Raw genomic sequence first — 19,063 nt, 5'->3', positions numbered from 1 at the left:
CCTCCCTGTATGCACGCGTACTTTTACCCCCCCCCCCCCCACCTGCGTACGTACGCTTGATGCTCCCCCCCCCCGAATACCTACTATAATCACCCATTAATGTCTGTCCTTAACTCTTGTAACATCACTCCACATCGACCAGTCCCCCTCATTAATATTCAAGAACAGGTGACGTCCTCCAAATGGACACCCCCTCCCCCCATTCCTAATTATTAGCGGCTGAAGTCACTACACATGGGGGGCCAATGGGCCTCCTCCCCTATCCTAGGCATCAACTTACACCCCTCAATACATAGGCAGAACCCTCATGTCACGAGATTTCCGTAACGCTATTGAGACATCAGAGTAAAAAGGACGTCATGATGAACAAGGGATTATAACCTTAACATGAAATAGGTCTGTGTCACCGCCCATTAAAAAATAATTGCACACGCATTAATGCAATGAATATCACGTCGCGGTCTGCTTTTTGCTTGCATGTTTCAGATTTATTGCAATACACCCGTCCTTGGACGGGCAAAAGGCTAGTGTTTAAATAAAACATGCAGCGCCATATGTAGATAATAGATGACAGTTGGTATGCATAATACATATAATACATGACAATACAGTATATTTCTTAAAATATGTTTGTTAAAATACAGTATTTTAAAAAGCTAACGGATGCTGGCCAAGTTATTGGCCATGTTTACGGGTCCGCCATTCGTCCAATACTGTAATTATGTACAATGATCACAATGTGAAGTAAACTATGTGCAGAATAACATTACCTTTCCTTTAATAACCCTCGTGTAAATACATGAATGGAAATTAAATAATCACTGATTTTAAGTTGTATCAAAGGACGTTTTAATTTTACTAAAGTTCCGAAGAACAGGTCCCATAGGATAAATGTAGGAGTGTTCCGATAAGTACCTACTAATGATGGAACTAAACTTTACTCTGGTTTCTCTTCAGAGCGAATAAATCTTTCGCCTTTTACTAAAGATTTCCGTGGAGAGGAACACTCTAATGAGTCTTAAACTATTTTTCGTAACCCTGCTCTGGCAGGGTTTCCTTGAAAGTAACAAAAAGATTGAGGTTGCTGGGTACGGGTGCTTCACGTCATGAAAAGAGAGGAGGGGGACACACTTTGTGTTCATTGCGACAAAGTTACGTAGCTATTATCTGACTAGCCTATAGCCCGTCCAAGGAAGGGTGTATTTCAGTTTAGGGTCCATACCCTTTCCCCCTCTCTGTATGCACGCGTACTTTTACCCACCCCCCCCCCCCCCACCTGCGTACGTACGCTTGATGCTCCCCCCCCCCAAATACCTACTATAATCACCCATTAATTTCTGTCCTTAACTCTCGTAACATCACTCCACATCGACCAGTCCCCCTCATTAATTTTCAAGAGCAGGTGACATCCGCCAAATCGACACCTCCTCCCCCCATTCCTAATTATTAGCGGCTGAAGTCACTACACATGGGGGGCCAATGGGCCTCCTCCCCTATCCTAGGCGTCAACTTACACCCCTCACTTCATAGGCAGAACCCTCATGTCACGAGATTTCCATAACACTATTGAGACATCAGAGTAAAAAGGACGTCATGATGAACAAGGGATTATAACCTTAACATGAAATAGGTATGTGTCATCGCGCATTAAAAAAAAATTGCACACGCATTAATGCAATGAATATCACGTCGCGGTCTGCTTTTCGCTTGCAAGTTTCAGATTTACTGCAATACACCCGTCCTTGGATGGGCAAAAGGCTAGTGTTTAAATAAAACATGCAGCGCCATATGTAGATAATAGATGACAGTTGGTATTCATAATACATATAATACATGACAATACAGTATATTTCTTAAAATATGTTTGTTAAAATACAGTATTTTAAAAAGCTAACAGATGCTGGACAAATTTTGATTATAAGCTTTCGTGACTGCAGTAATTCATATTCTTAGTTTTTTTGGTAAAGTCACGTTGAAGAGAAACAACAAAATAATAAAATATATAAACAATACAAAATTCTCACGACGTTTCGACCATAACTCAAACGGTCGTCTTCTTCAACACACCTGAAGACGACCGTTTGAGTTATGGTCGAAACGTCGTGAGAATTTTTTTATTGGTTTATATATATTTTATTATTTTGTTGTTTCTCTTCAACGTGACTTTACCGAAAAAACTAAGAATATGGATGCTGGACAAGTTATTGGCCATGTTTACGGGTCTGCCATTGGTCCAATACTGTAATTATGTACAATGATCACAATGTGAAGTAAACTATGTGCAGAATAACATTACCTTTACTTTAATAACCCTCGTGTAAAAACATGAATGGAAATTAAATAATCACTGATTTTAAGTTGTATCAAAGGACGTTTTAATTTTACTAAAGTTCCGAAGAACAGGTCCCATAGGATAAATGTAGGAGTGTTCCGATAAGTACCTACTAATGATGGAACTAAACTTTACTCTGGTTTCTCTTCAGAGCGAATAAATCTTTCGCCTTTTACTAAAGATTTCCGTGGAGAGGAACACTCTAATGAGTCTTAAACTATTTTTCGTAACCCTGCTCTGGCAGGGTTTCCTTGAAAGTAACAAAAAGATTGAGGTTGCTGGGTACGGGTGCTTCACGTCATGAAAAGAGAGGAGGGGGACACACTTTGTGTTCATTGCGGCAAAGTTACGCAGCTATTTATTATCTGACTAGCCTGTAGCCCGTCCAAGGACGGGTGTATTTCAGTTTAGGGTCCATCCCCTTTCCCCCCTCCCTGTATGCACGCGTACTTTTACCCCCCCCCCCCACCTGCGTACGTACGCTTGATGCTCCCCCCCGAATACCTACTATAATCACCCATTAATGTCTGTCCTTAACTCTCGTAACATCACTCCACATCGACCAGTCCCCCTCATTAATTTTCAAGAGCAGGTGACGTCCTCCAAATCGACACCCCCTCCCCGCATTCCTAATTATTAGCGGCTGAAGTCACTACACATGGGGGACCAAGGGGCCTCCTCCCCTATCCTAGGCGTCAACTTACACCCTCACTTCATAGGCAGAACCCTCATGTCACGAGATTTCCGTAACGCTATTGAGACATCAGAGTAAAAAGGACGTCATGATGAACAAGGGATTATAACCTTAACATGAAATAGGTCTGTGTCATCGCGCATTAAAAAAAAATGCACACGCATTAATGCAATGAATATCACGTCGCGGTCTGCTTTTCGCTTGCAAGTTTCAGATTAACTGCAATACACACGTCCTTGGACGGGCAAAAGGCTAGTGTTTAAATAAAACATGCAGCACCATATGTAGATAATAGATGACAGTTGGTATTCATAATACATATAATACATGACAATACAGTATATTTCTTAAAATATGTTTGTTAAAATACAGTATTTTAAAAAGCTAACAGATGCTGGACAAATTTTGATTATAAGCTTTCGTGACTGCAGTAATTCATATTCTTAGTTTTTTTGGTAAAGTCACGTTGAAGAGAAACAACAAAATAATAAAATATATATATAAAACAATACAAAATTCTCATGACGTTTCGACCATAACTCAAACGGTCGTCTTCTTCAACACACCTGAAGACGACCGTTTGAGTTATGGTCGAAACGTCGTGAGAATTTTTTTATTGGTTTATATATATTTTATTATTTTGTTGTTTCTCTTCAACGTGACTTTACCGAAAAAACTAAGAATATGGATGCTGGACAAGTTATTGGCCATGTTTACGGGTCCGCCATTGGTCCAATACTGTAATTATGTACAATGATCACAATGTGAAGTAAACTATGTGCAGAATAACATTACCTTTACTTTAATAACCCTCGTGTAAAAACATGAATGGAAATTAAATAATCACTGATTTTAAGTTGTATCAAAGGACGTTTTAATTTTACTAAAGTTCCGAAGAACAGGTCCCATAGGATAAATGTAGGAGTGTTCCGATAAGTACCTACTAATGATGGAACTAAACTTTACTCTGGTTTCTCTTCAGAGCGAATAAATCTTTCGCCTTTTACTAAAGATTTCCGTGGAGAGGAACACTCTAATGAGTCTTAAACTATTTTTCGTAACCCTGCTCTGGCAGGGTTTCCTTGAAAGTAACAAAAAGATTGAGGTTGCTGGGTACGGGTGCTTCACGTCATGAAAAAAGAGGAGGGGGACACACTTTGTGTTCATTGCGGCAAAGTTACGAAGCTATTTATTATCTGACTAGCCTATAGCCCGTCCAAGGACGGGTGTATTTCAGTTTAGGGTCCATACCCTTTCCCCCTCCCTGTATGCACGCGTACTTTTACCCCCCCCCCCCCCACCTGCGTACGTACGCTTGATGCTCCCCCCCCCCGAATACCTACTATAATCACCCATTAATGTCTGTCCTTAACTCTTGTAACATCACTCCACATCGACCAGTCCCCCTCATTAATATTCAAGAACAGGTGACGTCCTCCAAATGGACACCCCCTCCCCCCATTCCTAATTATTAGCGGCTGAAGTCACTACACATGGGGGGCCAATGGGCCTCCTCCCCTATCCTAGGCATCAACTTACACCCCTCACTACATAGGCAGAACCCTCATGTCACGAGATTTCCGTAACGCTATTGAGACATCAGAGTAAAAAGGACGTCATGATGAACAAGGGATTATAACCTTAACATGAAATAGGTCTGTGTCACCGCCCATTAAAAAATAATTGCACACGCATTAATGCAATGAATATCACGTCGCGGTCTGCTTTTTGCTTGCATGTTTCAGATTTATTGCAATACACCCGTCCTTGGACGGGCAAAAGGCTAGTGTTTAAATAAAACATGCAGCGCCATATGTAGATAATAGATGACAGTTGGTATGCATAATACATATAATACATGACAATACAGTATATTTCTTAAAATATGTTTGTTAAAATACAGTATTTTAAAAAGCTAACGGATGCTGGCCAAGTTATTGGCCATGTTTACGGGTCCGCCATTCGTCCAATACTGTAATTATGTACAATGATCACAATGTGAAGTAAACTATGTGCAGAATAACATTACCTTTACTTTAATAACCCTCGTGTAAAAACATGAATGGAAATTAAATAATCACTGATTTTAAGTTGTATCAAAGGACGTTTTAATTTTACTAAAGTTGCGAAGAACAGGTCCCATAGGATAAATGTAGGAGTGTTCCGATAAGTACTAAACTTTACTGGAACTAATCTTTACTCTGGTTTCTCTTCAGAGCGAATAAATCTTTCGCCTTTTACTAAAGATTTCCGTGGAGAGGAACACTCTCATGAGTCTTCAACTATTTTTCGTAACCCTGCTCTGGCAGGGTTTCCTTGAAAGTAACAAAAAGATGGAGGTTGCTGGGTACGGGTGCTTCACGTCATGAAAAGAGAGGAGGGGGACACACTTTGTGTTCATTGCGACAAAGTTACGCAGCTATTTATTATCTGACTAGCCTATAGCCCGTCCAAGGACGGGTGTATTTCAGTTTAGGGTCCATACCCTTTCCCCCTCCCTGTATGCACGTGTACTTTTATCCCCCCCCCCCACCTGCGTACGTACGCTTGATGCACCCCTCCCCGAATACCTACTATAATCACTCATTAATGTCTGTCCTTAACTCTCGTAACATCACTCCACATCAACCAGTCCCCCTCATTAATTTTCAAGAGCAGGTGACGTCCTCCAAATCGACACCCCCTCCCCGCATTCCTAATTATTAGCGGCTGAAGTCACTACACATGGGGGGCCAATGGGCCTCCTCCCCTATCCTAGGCGTCAACTTACACCCCTCACTTCATAGGCAGAACCCTCATGTCATGAGATTTCCGTAACGCTATTGAGACATCAGAGTAAAAAGGACATCATGATGAACAAGGGATTATAACCTTAAAATGAAATAGGTCTGTGTCACCGCGCATTAAAAAAGAAATTGCACACGCATTAATGCAATGAATATCACGTCGCGGTCTGCTTTTTGCTTGCAAGTTTCAGATTTACTGCAATACACCCGTCCTTGGACGGGCAAAAGGCTAGTGTTTAAATAAAACATGCAGCGCCATATGTAGATAATAGATGACAGTTGGTATGCATAATACATATAATACATGACAATACAGTATGTTTCTTAAAATATGTTTGTTAAAATACAGTATTTTAAAAAGCTAACGGACGCTGGCCAAGTTATTGGGCATGTTTACGGGTCCGTCATTGGTCCAATACTGTAATTATGTACAATGATCACAATGTGAAGTAAACTATGTGCAGAATAACATTACCTTTACTTTAATAACCCTCGTGTAAAAACATTAATGGAAATTAAATAATCACTGATTTTAAGTTGTATCAAAGGACGTTTTAATTTTACTAAAGTTCCGAAGAACAGGTCCCATAGGATAAATGTAGGAGTGTTCCGATAAGTACCTACTAATGATGGAACTAAACTTTACTCTGGTTTGTCTTCAGAGCGAATACATCTTTCGCCTTTTACTAAAGATTTCGGTGGAGAGGAACACTCTAATGAGTCTTAAACTATTTTTCGTAACCCTGCTCTGGCCGGGTTTCCTTGAAAGTAACAAAAAGATTGAGGTTGCTGGCTACGGGTGCTTCACGTCATGAAAATAGAGGGGGGGGCACACTTTGTGTTCATGGTGACAAATTTACGCAGCTATTTATTGTCTGACTAGCCTATAGCCCGTCCAAGGATGGGTGTATTGCAGTTTAGGGTTCATCCCCTTTCCCCCTCCCTGTATGCACGCATACTTTTACCCCCCCCCCCCCACCTGCGTACATACGCTTGATGCACCCCCCCCCCATTAATGTCTGTCCTTAACTCTCGTAATATCACTCCACGTCGACCAACCCCCCTCATTAATAATCATAAGGTGACGTCCTCCAAATGGACACCCTCCATTAATAATAATTAGCGGCTTGCGTCACTCCTCATGGGGGGGCCGAGCCGCCTCCTCCCCCCTCCTCAGCGTCAACTTACAACCCTCACTACAAAGGCAGAACCCTCATGTCACGCGATCTTCGTAACACTATTGAGACATCAAAGTAAAAAGGACGTCATGATGAACAAGGGATTATAATCTTAAAATGAAATAGGTCTTTGTCACTGCGCCCTTACAAATTGCACACACATTCATGCAATGAATATCATGTCGCTGTCTGCTTTTCGCTTGCAATTTTCAAAATTTACTGCAATACACCCATCCTTAAAAGGGCAAAAGGCTAGTTAAAAATAATAGCCTCGAGTTTCCTGGCTGTTGGCTGGTTGAGCTTCTCAAACCAAGCATTAATGTGTTAGTGGCTGAAGCTAAGTGGGATTTTACATGTAACTGCGGAAGATCGCGATACCATATAAGTGGGAGTAACGAATACAGAAGACTGACCATGGTTCATTGAAAATGACATTAGATTAAATTATCTGCGCTAATGACGGGGAGGACAACCGCGGATAATCTAAAAATATAAATTTTCCGCGCATCTTTTTGCCAAAAACCACTAATATAGGTTTAAATTATGTTTGCGTTGAGAAAATTGAGTTTTTTAACGAACAATAATTTGTTGTAAAGAATGCATTGATCTTGTTTTATTACAAAGTCCATACAAAATCATAATCACTTAAACAGTTTGAAATGACTGTTCAGATAATCACTCAAAATTAAGCACAACTGACGATTTCGATTGTTACTCGTTCGACTTGGAACGAACACTAACAATCGACGACCGATTGATGTGCGTGCTCAGTGATAATTCCACTTTTCTGCTCCCAAGCAGAAGACTCGGCCCACTCAGTGGATAGCAGAGCCACGCCAATCAAAGTCCAACTCCACCCACTGTTGTAAATATATGCAACTACTGTACTGTAGAGGGGTTATCACGTGGATTTAGGATTAACCGGAGCGCATATTTGGTTGGCTTAAGCACGTGACTTGTAATAAACATTTCCAAGAATAACAATATATAAGTTTTAAGTTTATTAATTTGGGCTTAAGGGAAAATCCGTGAATTATTAATTTATACAAATGAATCTCAGATGCATGGTTAATCCGCAAATCTGATAAACCACACACAGATGATCCAGAGTCTACTGTACATTTCTTTTTTAATAATCAAACATTACTTTTTGTGATATGAATACAGCGTTGTGATAAGAGAATGAAAATGATACCCATTTTCTTTGGTTCTTTCGGTAAAGTCACGTAGAATGAGAATAAAATAATAAATTGATAAAATAAAATAACACAATAATATTCTCACGACGTTTCCCCATTTCCTATTTTCTGTTACAGAGCAGCGGGCCCTTTCTTCTATTCTACTGATTCTCAACATCTCCCATGTAAACGATAACAATGCGCTCACTGCCTCTTACAGTACCACTATTTTACTGCTGTGCACTTTTTGTTAAATACGCATCTTCCCTGAAATTACTGTACAGGCTTCTGTGCTCAATGGGTCATCATTCTTAGTTATGAACGTTTGTCAATCTCTAATTACACATGAGGCCTATGAGCAAATCACTGTTATACCGGCATAATCTGCTGGAATGCACCCGATCTCATTGGGTCTCTGAAGCTAAGGGGGGGGGGGAATTAAGCTCGGGTAGAGCTTGGGATCCACGGATGAAGTGCACCTTACAAACGGACATTTCTTATTATTATCTTTCAATAAAATAAGTATCACGTGCTGCACAAAAATCACATTGCTCTACTGCTCTGTGTGCTCCAAGGTTTACGCTCCTTGCTTTTACCGACCCACACTGATCGGCTTGAGGTGTGGTAAAATAACCCCCACACGGCCCGCAAAGGCGTGATCGTGGCCCTCATCCAGCAGTGGATCGACAAAAAGGGATGTAGGTGTACAGTTACACGAGAAAGCACTCCTTTAGACATGTGGGCCACTTGCAGATACGTCTTGGGTAAGAGTGGTGTATCCCAATATCCATGAAAAACACTCCACGATTTTCCTTAGACATTGGGCGTCATATCATTCAGCTCCTGCCATCTGGAAAAAAAGAACGATATTCAGCAAAAAAACCCTACTCTGTTCTCTGCGTAATCCGCGATTGGCCGCATTGCGACAATGCATTTAAAATGCCAGGAAAGTGGCTCGCCGCACATGCCAGCATCCGTCCGCGTGTCGATATTGTAAAGCATTGCATTGTGGCAGTTCTCACTGGAACCTACAGCAATGTTAACGGGGCATGTAATGATTTAATCAGTTCTTCAATGATAATAATAATAGGGGTTTTCCCCTTTTTTCTGGCAACAAAACTGAAACCTTTTTACAATGATTCATGTCTGCATTAACCACAATACCTGCAGTCAAAATGCAAACAAAAAACACACTATGATAATATATGCATTGTCCTTGAAACTGATTGGTTCACACCAAGGGACCGCTTTCTTTTGAGCCTCGACCCAATTGGTGCTCGACCAGATGGCGCCAAAAGGGTCTGTTGTTTACAATTTATGCAAATTATATATTTTTTTGTTTTTTCTGTTTTATCCCTTGATATTAAGACTCTGTACCTTGCTCTCGAGTTAATACATTTATCTGTGGGACATCACAGAATGCAGGATTTTTTTCTGATTTTCCGCTGAAATGTTTAAAATACAGTAGACTCGATTATCCGTGCTAATGACGGGGAGGACAGCTGGCGATACTTAAAAATCGCGGATAATCCAAAATATAACAATTTTCCGTGGATCTCTATGCCAAAAACCACTAATGTAGGAATAAATTGTTTAAGTAAAATAAATCAAGTTTGTTAATAAACAAAACATTATAGTAAAGAATGTATTGATCTTGTTTTTATTACAGAAGGCCATAACAAAAACACACACTCACTTAAACAGGTTTGGAAAATTATGCCTAAGTCCAGTTTCTGATTGAAAGTTAAAACAACACGGTGCCGTTTCTGTCCCATCGCACCGTTTCGTAAATTTAAACTCGCAAAATCAATGATCGATAAGTCACTCAAAATGAAGCACAACTGACGATTTTGATTTTTTACTCTTTCGATTTAGAAGGAATATTAACTATCGACCGATCGATGCGCATGCTCGGTGATAATAACACTTTCCTGCTCCCGTGCAGAAGACTAGGCCCACTCAGTGGACAGCAGCAGAGCCACGGCAATAAACATCGATACAACTCCGCCACCCACTGTTGTAAAGATTTACAACTACTGTACTGTATAGGCGATCAAATGGATTTCGGATTAACCAGAGCACATATTTTGTCGGTTTAACACGTGACTTGCAATAAACGTTTCCAAGAATAACAATGTATGACTGTTTTTAGATGATTAATTTGGGCTTAAGGGAAAATCCATGCGTTATTAATTTATGTCAAGATCTCAGGTGCACGGTTAATCCACAAATCTGATAAACCGCAGGAGGATAATCGAGAGTCTACTGTATACTTTGACCTTTGAACTTTAATTTACCTTGCAGGTCCTTCAACCAATCCACGTTTTTGTTTATCCAGGGCACAGCCAGCTGATACATAAACAGTTCATTTTACAAGGGATGCTTGGCGTGAAGCGCGAATTGCAAACACCCGAACACGAAGCGATGTGGTGAGCTGGGCGATTGGTTTGAAGATAAACGGGGCCCCAGCGTTAAGGTGCGCACGCACACACGCCGCCTGAATATTAACCATGAGTAACACGGCACTTCCCCCTTGCTCTGCACAGAGGGTGAACCCAGGGATGATGGAGCGTTCGTGCGTCGGGGACCATGGCGGAGAGACGACGAACGGCAGTGAGCCGTCACAGGGGATGGCAGAGAGAGGCGTCGCCGGCACAGGTGAATGTTTGTCGCACGTGTTGGATGTGGTTCGGGAGATTGTAGGGACTGAGCCAACTCCACTTGAGATTCCGGGTTCAAATCCGGCTTTCAGCTGCCCGTGCTTAAACCAGTTTCTCGAGTACAGCGAGTTTCTAGCCTCCACCTGGTCACCTCCGATTAGCACGGTTGGCTACGTAGGTGTGCAAAAATAAGTTCAACGGACACGCAATTGCTGCAGCGGAAAAAATAATAACGTCAAGTTAAATTTGGTCCTTCAGTCGGATTTTCATATTTCGTCTCGGCAATGCGACGTCCTTTGCAGGGCATATAAGAAGGTGCACCACTGTCAATCGTAGGGACTCGTAACGTAGTTCTGTGACGCGCGGTGTCGCCGCCGCTCACTTGCAGAGGTTCGTCTGCAAAGTTATTCCCCCTATGACATGGCACCGATATACAGCGTGTGGCCTCAAAAGCACTAGGGCACCCAGATGGGGGTCAACTGCCCGGGTGTAGCGGGCCAGTCCTGTTGTTGTTTCCATTGAGACCAAAATGTATCCCGTTTACACCCTGTAATATTACTTGTAGCTGCATATGATTTGTTTTTATGGTGCAGGATGTGACGTTATGGTATTCAGTCATTTTTTATGTTGCTGGGCAGTGGGGAGACACAGTGAACAACAAGGCAGCGTTGCGTTGAATGCCGTTCCATTTTTATTTATTTTGGGAGTGCAGTTACACTTTTATACAATTTTTAGGCTTCCTCCAAAGAATGTTTATGTGCGGGACAAGGTATTATCCATCCAAAGTCAATTTGAGGACAAATCTAATTGGGGGGGGGGGGGAACAATCGTCCTGCATGTCATTTCACGTTCTTTCCTGCAGTTGCTGAGTTAACACACCTGTCAGGTGACTCACTACTGAGCCACTTTCTACAGAATTGGTAGGATTGATTCCCACCACAGTCACCCAGTAATTTCTGCAGCCGTAATAAAGCTTTTATGGTCAGGATACAACCTCGTGAAACAAACAACGATTGGATTGTGTACTTATTCTGTAAATTAGCAAAAATAAAAGGTGGAAAATATATTACCACTTAGTAATGGTGCCCCTCGATGAGGTGCTTATTCTGCAGACCACTGAAACGATGATGTTGATAAGCTGAACCCTGGTTGCAAATGGATCTCACAATCGCAATATTTGCAGCCCTGTTTAACCACCAACTGTGCTAAAATACCCGACCAGAATTATTTGGTGTGGCTGACTTTGATGCCTTTGCCGTAGCTTGTGCCTGCTGTTTGATGTGACTATTGATGCCGGCGGTCATGCTGTTATGGGCCGTCCATAAATGACGTCACGCACCTGGGGTGGGGTGGGGGGGTTCAGACATTTGTGACGATGTGTGACAAGAGGGGGGGGGTTTGAGAAATGCAACGTCACATCAAAATGCGCAACCTTAAATAAATATAGACAACGTTCTACTTAATTAAATAGACTTTTTAATAAATGTTTTCTCCTACAACATCAGAGTGCAGCGCCACATTAAATACGCGCTACAATGACGATAGTTTAAAGCGATTTGAAGCATGTTTTATATATTTTTGGGGGGGGGGGGGGCAGAGCTTTGTGACGTCATATTTGATGGGGGTCTGACTTTTTGTGACACCGTTTGACGAGTTGGGGGGGATGGGTCAAAAATCGTCCAAAATCGCGTGACGTCATTTTTGGATGGTCCCTTATTTGGTGTGGCAGTTGGTGGATATTTAAGACTCCTATTGTGGCTACTCTTGGAATGGCTGTTTGTGTGGCTGCTGTTCGTGTAGCTGTTGGGGCTGCTGTCGATGTGGCAGTTGCTGCTTGCTGGTGGTGGCTGCTGTCGGCGTGACTTGTGGCTGCTGGTTGTGTGGCTTTTGTGGCGGCTACTGTTTTAGCTGCTTGGCCGTTGTTGGTGTGGGCCGAGGAAGCGAACGAGAGACCGCGCGCTGTTTAATCCATCCACGCTTTGCTCCCTCCCAGCTTTAGCGCTTTAGTGCCTCTCTTGTTGAGCAGCCATTTTAATCCAAAGTCTGCCCTTATCTCACGGCTGTAAGAGCAAAGGGGTTTAATTCTCTCTCACACACAGCGTTCTGTCTCGTTGTATCTGTGAAATGGTCGATTGAAACTCAAGCCAGGCACAACTCTTGACAAACGTACGTTGCTCTTTTAATAGACGCTGTCTGCCTGAACAGCATCCATGCCCCATCGTCCATGTAGTCGTTGTTTGCCTGTTCTGTGCAATCCGTGTGGAGATGCGATTCCGCTCGCGTGGATTCGCCTGCCTCACGTGCGTGCGATTGCAGTGATTGTATACTGATGTGTACACTTCAGTTTATTGGCCTTCCCCCACCACACCTCCGATAAGCACGGTTGGATACATACCGTGCGAAAGAAGTTCAACATACATACACTCGCGTTTCGTGCGCAGAATACTCTTAAAAACGAAATTCAAAATACGACCAAATCACCCTGAATGAACCCGATGATCTCATCAGAACTAGGAAGTTAAGCAAATTTTATACCGGATATTGCTTGTTTGGGTGACCACATTTCACAAAACAGGTTTTTATAAAGCTTGCGGGCTACATATAGTGCATTGTTGTACCGTACCTCTGTGCCACCGCATCTGTAAACCTAGCCTTTATCAATCCGTATTGACCAGTGTGGTGAAGTACTGTCAAATAGCCCGCATGGTACCTGCATAGGTGCGGGAAGGCCTTCCTCCAACAGTGGATTGACAAAAGTGCTGAGCATATGGTACATTCATTGCAGGAGGCTTGAGCTGCAACATGGTAAGGAGATTGCGGTACATTAACGTATTCTAATTAATCTATCTGTGCAGAACTTTTGAGCGTTACCCCTCGTATGCATGTGTCCATATCCGAGTACTCCAGTTTCTTCCCGCATACCAAACACTTACAACGATATCCCGCTTTGCGTCAGGGGATGCGTTCCTGAAAGGTGTGACGACGAATATTTAAACGATGTCAATCGAAGCGATTTTTTTTCCACGAGAGCTAAACAAAGACAACGGAGGGTACGGTGAAGCTGTGTGTTAACACGCACATCTTAGACGTGCCCACAATGTTACATTAATTTAGTGAGGGGTGCCACTGGCGAGATGTTAAATACCTCGCCTGATGTGCAGTAGGTCATGAGATTCGATCCCGACCCTGACACCTGGACATCTGGAGTTTGCATGTCTCTCTCGTCGTGGGCGTGTGGATTTTTCTCCAGGGCCTCCGGTTTTTCACATATTTAGAATGAATGTGCAGTTAGAGTATTTGGCTGCTTAAAATTTCCACAAGCCATTTTGTTAAGCTATCATTTGTGGCCAGGTCTCTTCTGAAAAAGACCTATATAACTCAGTGGGCCTTACCTAGTAAAATAAAAAATATCTCATAGCTATCTTAAAACTGAGCTACTAAAAATCTGTACTCAACACTAGCATACAACAGTAAACCTTAACACAAATTAACAGGGTACAATAAGATACAGTACATTATTTAAAAAAATCGCCAAAAATACTGGACAAATAATATATTTTACTGTCACCAGGGGAGGAGCCACAGGGGGAGCTGCGGGGGGCTCAGCCCCCCCTGAAATTTTGGGAAAGTCGGTAATCGGGATAACCGGATATCTGACTGCTGCAAAATGATGGCTGCCACTTTGTGCTGCCCTGCAGGCTGCTTGTACGGCAGCCTTTCAAATGTATTAGCCACATCAGCGGCTCCGACCTATTAATAAACCCCGCTTTCAAATCCAATAAAATTTGTTTTATACATTTGTGGCGCCCATTGGAAAACATACACTGGATATCTCAGAATATTGAAGTCAGCCCCCCCAAAGTCAAAATCCTGGCTCTGCCCCTGACTGTCACTTCTCATCTCATTCTACTCCTCCCACTCCATACACTCTCCTATCTGTCCCCTCTCAGCTTACTCTACTCCCTCCAAGCACTCTCCTACCTCTGCCCTCTCGGCTCGCTCTACTCCCCTCCACGTACTCTCCTACCTCTCAACAGCAACCAAAGCTTCTAAGCAACCAACACTCAGTCGAAGCCCCCATTCAACCTTGGCTCCGTGAGAGGTCGGTTGCTCATTTTCCTCTGTAGCCCTCATAGTCTAGAACTCCCTTTGCCCAGCCTTCGGTGCTTTCGACTCCCTGCCCCTGATCAAGTCCAGGCAAAAGGCTGTAATTTTTTTTCCTTTTGCCGATGACTGGCTGCCTCTCTACAGATTAAATATGCAGGTACAGAAATACGGCGCTTTACAAATCCACAATGGATTGTATACTTTGTTGGAAATTTCCATTCAATGTTGTAACATTTGACATAAACACGTGTTCAAAACAATAGACCATGTTGCCTTGCCCATCTAGCCTGATGAAGGATCTTTTTTAAAATGCCCCATTACAAAAATGATCCTCAGTCACTGGACACATGTCTGTGTGCCTGCGGATGACTGTGGCCTCAAAGTCTGCCTGGCACAGGCGCAGTGGTGACATCACCGCCACCTGGTGGCAAATAGCGGCTGTTGTTGTTGTTGACGGGGTGGCCTTGTGGTTGCCTGCGTGGTGACTGGTGGTGCAGTGGTTAACGCACTGTGCTACGAACCCAGTGGACCTGAGTTTTATTCCCGCTGACGACTAACTTCATTAACAAAATATCTTAACCAGTCCCATACCTCCCCTACATCGATGTAGCCTTAAATGAGAACCTTGTGTGGTGTGTAAACATCAGTATTGGGGAGACAAAGGTGGCCGGGCATGGTGCTACTCGCCCAACATCTTGCGTGCCATGCCAGCCCTAATAGATGTTCACCATCAGGACAGTAGACTCTCGATTATCTGCGTGCGGTTTATCCCATTAGCGGATTAACCGCGCACCTGACATTTTTACATAAATTCTTAAGCTAAACATAATTTAAACCTATATTAGTGGTTTTTGGCATAGGGATCCCAGGAAAATGGATATTTTTGGATTGTCTGTGATTTTAAATTAGCCGCGGCCATCCTCCCCCATCATCAGCGAGGATAATCGAGAGTCCACTGTACTTGTCTCAACAGTCTGTTAAAGGTTATATTGGGGATCTTTGCCTTTGTTTGCGCATGAGCAGAGTACCTGGACATGAGGAGCGGAGGGGGGAGAAAGGGGAAGAGGAACACCGAGGGTCATGGCGCCAGCTGGGACGACCGGTGGCTAAGGCAGTGCAAGCAGGAGGAAGACTTTGCTGTAGCGTCTGGCACTGTGAGCTGAAGGAACCGCACGGCATCGCCACTCGGCATCCCACCACTAACGCTCCATATCAGATCTGAGGGATTCCGCGAAGCATTAGAATCTGGATATAGACACACTTTATATAAGCGAGGTTCTGATACAAGTGTCGTGGCATAGAATCAGTAATGTAGCATCATAGCGCTGGCTACTGGCGGGTAAGGGGATCTGCGGCATACAGCAGCCTGGATGTCAGCAGGCCAGGTGATACACCAAAGGGGGATCGAGGGGAAAGGTCACAGAAGGGGCACACCAAGAACCCGCTGGTAGGTTCTAGAAAGGGGGCGTGGCCGGGGGCGGAGCCAGGCCACGCTGACAGTATAAGAAGGGCCCCTGTGCGGGACCTCGGCTGTCGTATGGAGTGGGATCCCCGTCGTGCTGGTCAAGTCTTCACCATTCTTCTCGTCGTCTTTACCGTCCTTCCTGTCATCATCTCCATCTTCAACATCTCGGGGCGTCACCAGTCAGGCAACCTACCAACTGTCCTGACTGAGTAACGTCGCTGAGCATAGATGGACTTATTAGAAAGTGTTAACACCGATGGTGCTCATTAATAAAGAAGTGCCTCAAACTCTTATTCGTCTCCGAGTTAGTCACTAGACAAGCGAGCCCTAACGTAACACCCGTGGGGGGGGAGGGGGGGAGAAGCAACCTTCCTTGCCTTGCTTCCGAGGTTGTGCCCATGTCCAGCTTCTAATTATAGCGATACTATGATGTGCTGTACGATATAACATCCAAAATGTGTTGTGATTTTCGTTGATAAATTAACTTTTGGAAATTTGTATCTTCTTGACAGATTAATCGGTTACATATATATTTAGTTATAAATAATCATCTACTCTTTGTTTTTTTTCAGTAAAGTCACGTATAAATAAGAAATAATAAAATAACATAATAGCATACGACGTTTCGGTTGCAACACAAGCAGCCATCATCAGGTACAGAAGAGCTAAATTTACAAGAGAGAGGAAACACATAACCCCAGATGTATATACAGACACCCAAGTAGGGGGGAACTAACACAGATACAACAGGGGACACAGAGAGAGAAGCATACCAAACAAACAGGGTTTAGCAAAATTTGGAAACCATATAAAGCAACACAGACGGTCGGTCAAAACACAATTAACGCATAGCCTGGTTGATTACGCTATTTAAAAGATTGCTAAATTGCAAGTTAAGTATGAAATTTAAAATACAGACCGCGCACACACACATAGACATCCAAGTAGAGCGAACCAGCACAGACACGCACACAGTGAAGTCGCCTTAAATAGGCAGAGAAGGTAAGGCTGAGAGACAATGGGACAAATTAGCATGAGGTATGCATGGAGCAAAGGGGGTGCGGCAGCACACACTCGGAAACACCAAGGCCCACACACAGGCAGAGACAGCACAGAGACACAAATCTAAGCCAAGACACAAAGGCAGATACACAAGCAGAGACAACACAAAGACACATACCTCTTACCTCCCCGTAGAGGTGGTTCAGACTTGATTCGAAGATTTCGTGACTGCAGGAATTACTCTTTGGTTTTTTCGGTAAAGTCACATATAAATAAGAAATAATAAAATAACATAATAGCGTACGACGTTTCGGTTGCAACACAAGCAGCCATCATCAGGTGCAGAAGAGCTAAATTTACGAGAGAGAGGAAACACATAACCCCAGATGTATATACAGACACCCAAGTAGGGGGGAACTAACACGGATACAACAGGGGACACAGAGAGAGAAGCATACCAAACAAACAGGGTTTAGAAAAAATTGTAAACCATATTAAGCAACACAGACGGTCGGTCAAAACACAATTAATGCATAGTCTGGTTGATTACACTATTTCAAAGATTGCTAAATTGCAAGTTAAGTATGAAATTTAAAATACAGACCGCGCACACACTGTATATACATCTGGGGTTATGTGTTTCCTCTCTCTCGTAAATTTAGCTCTTCTGTACCTGATGATGGCTGCTTGTGTTGCAACCAAAACGTCGTACACTATTATGTTTTTTTATTATTTCTTATTTATACATGACTTTACCGAAAAAACCAAAGAGTAATTCCTGCAGTCACAAAAGCTTCAAATCAAATAATCATCTAATCAGTAAATTCATAGCTATCTGTAAGAGCCATAAGACAGAAAGTGTGTATTATTTCTGTATATACATCCATCATACATTTGTTGACGGACTGGTTATATTTGATTTGGAATATTCTAACTGTGTAGAAACCCCCCTGTGGTTAGACGCTCCGTTGGTTGAACCCATTACGTCAATTCCGTTTTTTACAGTATAAATGGGGGGCTATGAGAAGAGCCGGTGGGGAGCGAGTGGATACAGTCTTTTGACCGTGCGACAGGGTGATACAGTGCGTGAACAGGCGAATATAACTTTAGAAAACGCTCGTTTTTGTGCAACTAAGAAATAAAGAAACAGTTTGATTTAAGACACCTCAAACACGCGTCAGACTTTTTGCTCCCACAAGTTAAGGCATAGCTTATTTTCTGGTACAAGAAAGCTGCGCCAACATTAGTCAAAAGACTCCTACTCACGTGGAAGAAACCTACTCAAGTCAAAAGACTCCTACTCATGTGAAAGAAACCTACATAGTCAAAAGACTCCTACTCACGTGGAAGAAACCTACATAGTCAAAAGACTCCTACTCACGTGGAAGAAACCTACTCAAGTGAAAGACTTCTACTCACGTGGAAGAAACCTACTCAAGTCAAAAGACTTCTACTCACGTGGAAGAAAGCCGTGCAAGAAAGAAGATAGAACGCTGTTCACGTCTCATCAACAAGAAGGCAACAATTTTGCGTCTAAGAAGAAGGTACCATTAAGTTTGTACGAGAGAAGATTGTTACCAAGAGTGAAAGACAAGCAAATGTTAATGAGTTACTGAAGCCTGCTAGTTACATAAACAGAACTTTGAGCTGTATTCACTTTG

The 19,063-nt window shown here is 42.8% G+C and overlaps 5 non-coding genes across 5 annotated transcripts; all 5 read left to right on the top strand.

Moving 5' to 3' along the window:
- The first annotated feature begins 937 nt into the window (after positions 1–937).
- On the top strand, positions 938–1,053 carry LOC142930740 (U5 spliceosomal RNA). The gene has a single exon (XR_012946690.1). It is a non-coding gene; the product is annotated as a U5 spliceosomal RNA (small nuclear RNA).
- A 1,410-nt stretch (positions 1,054–2,463) lies between these two features.
- Positions 2,464–2,579, top strand: LOC142930739 (U5 spliceosomal RNA). Its single transcript, XR_012946689.1, has one exon. It is a non-coding gene; the product is annotated as a U5 spliceosomal RNA (small nuclear RNA).
- A 1,409-nt stretch (positions 2,580–3,988) lies between these two features.
- On the top strand, positions 3,989–4,104 carry LOC142930738 (U5 spliceosomal RNA). The gene has a single exon (XR_012946688.1). It is a non-coding gene; the product is annotated as a U5 spliceosomal RNA (small nuclear RNA).
- A 1,118-nt stretch (positions 4,105–5,222) lies between these two features.
- Positions 5,223–5,338, top strand: LOC142930677 (U5 spliceosomal RNA). The gene has a single exon (XR_012946628.1). It is a non-coding gene; the product is annotated as a U5 spliceosomal RNA (small nuclear RNA).
- A 1,116-nt stretch (positions 5,339–6,454) lies between these two features.
- On the top strand, positions 6,455–6,570 carry LOC142930733 (U5 spliceosomal RNA). The gene has a single exon (XR_012946684.1). It is a non-coding gene; the product is annotated as a U5 spliceosomal RNA (small nuclear RNA).
- Positions 6,571–19,063: the final 12,493 nt, after the last annotated feature.

Source organism: Petromyzon marinus, chromosome 42, assembly GCF_048934315.1.
Source record: "Petromyzon marinus isolate PM22_M1 ecotype Great Lakes invasive population chromosome 42, UKy_Petmar_22M1.pri1.0, whole genome shotgun sequence".
Classification (NCBI taxonomy): domain Eukaryota; kingdom Metazoa; phylum Chordata; class Hyperoartia; order Petromyzontiformes; family Petromyzontidae; genus Petromyzon; species Petromyzon marinus.
The sequence above is the reverse complement of the archived record's forward strand: the minus strand, read 5'-3'. Positions and strand labels throughout refer to the sequence as shown.